This window comes from Mus pahari, chromosome 14, assembly GCF_900095145.1.
Source record: "Mus pahari chromosome 14, PAHARI_EIJ_v1.1, whole genome shotgun sequence".
Taxonomy (NCBI): Eukaryota; Metazoa; Chordata; class Mammalia; order Rodentia; family Muridae; genus Mus; species Mus pahari.
The window spans coordinates 66373105-66374205 of NC_034603.1; the positions used below are offsets into that span (position 1 = coordinate 66373105).

The 1101-nt window shown below is 46.3% G+C and overlaps 1 protein-coding gene across 4 annotated transcripts in view; it reads left to right on the forward strand.

The window, feature by feature from the left end:
- The window catches only part of Wipf2 (WAS/WASL interacting protein family member 2), a 39801-nt gene that overhangs the window by 21715 nt on the left and 16985 nt on the right, over positions 1-1101 (forward strand). The gene's annotated exons all lie outside the window — the stretch shown is intronic.

Sequence of the window (1101 nt, forward strand, 5' to 3'; positions counted from 1 at the left end):
AGAGCAGTCGGGTGCTCTTACCCACTGAGCCATCTCACCAGCCCCCCCCCCTTTTTTTTTTTTTGCTGCATTCTTTTTAATCCTACATGTTGTTAAAAAAAATTTAAATATCTGCTTCCTGTTTAATTTCTTTTGTGCAGTATGGTCATTTCCTTGGATTACTTAACTATTGGTTTGTGTCTTATTTATTAGGGTTTCTATTGCTAAGAAGACACACCATGACTAAGGCAACTTTTTATAAGGGACATTTAATTGGGCCTGGCTTACAGGTTCAGAGGTTCAGTCCCTTATCATGGCAGGAAGCATGGCAGTGTCCAGGCAGATGCGGTGCTGCAGAAGAAGCCAAGAGTTCTACATCTTGAACTGAGGGAAGTTAGAAGACTGACATCCTCAGGCAGCTGGGAGCTCTCTCAGAGTCTACTCCCACAGTGACACATCCTCTCCTTCAGCAGCGCCACACCTCCAACAGGGCCACAACTCCTAATAGTGCCACTCCCTGGGCCAAGCATATTGGACTACCACAGTTTGTGGAGCATCTTTATATGTTGAGGCTCTGTAGATTGCAGGCTTGGCCTGTGCTCTAGTTATGTTAGAATCCATGAGCCTTTGCGCATGGTTATGCTCATTGTATCTCAGGCTGATCCTGACTTCAGATCCTGAGGTTTCAGCCAGCTAAAGGTATCAGGAGCATGTGCTACCATACCCAGCTTTAGAATGGTTTTGATTTCTAGTGCTTTACAGAAAGTTTCATTAAGAGCCTAAAAAGCCCTACCTGTGGGCTGGCAGAATGGCTCAGCAGCTGAAGATGTTTGCCAGAGCCTGGTAGCCTAAGCTTGATCCCATGGTAGAGGGAGAGAATTGACTCCTGAAAGCTGACTTTTACCTTCATATGTGAGCACATGCAGTATGTGCACACATAGAGGCACAAATGGAATAACTGAAAAACACCAGATCCACACTTAATTAATGGTGTTAAGATTTAATGGATGGCCGGGCGGTGGTGGCGCACGCCTTTAATCCTAGCACTCGGGAGGCAGAGGCAGGCAGATTTCTGAGTTTGAGGCCAGCCTGGTCTACAGAGTGAGTTCCAGGACAGCCAGG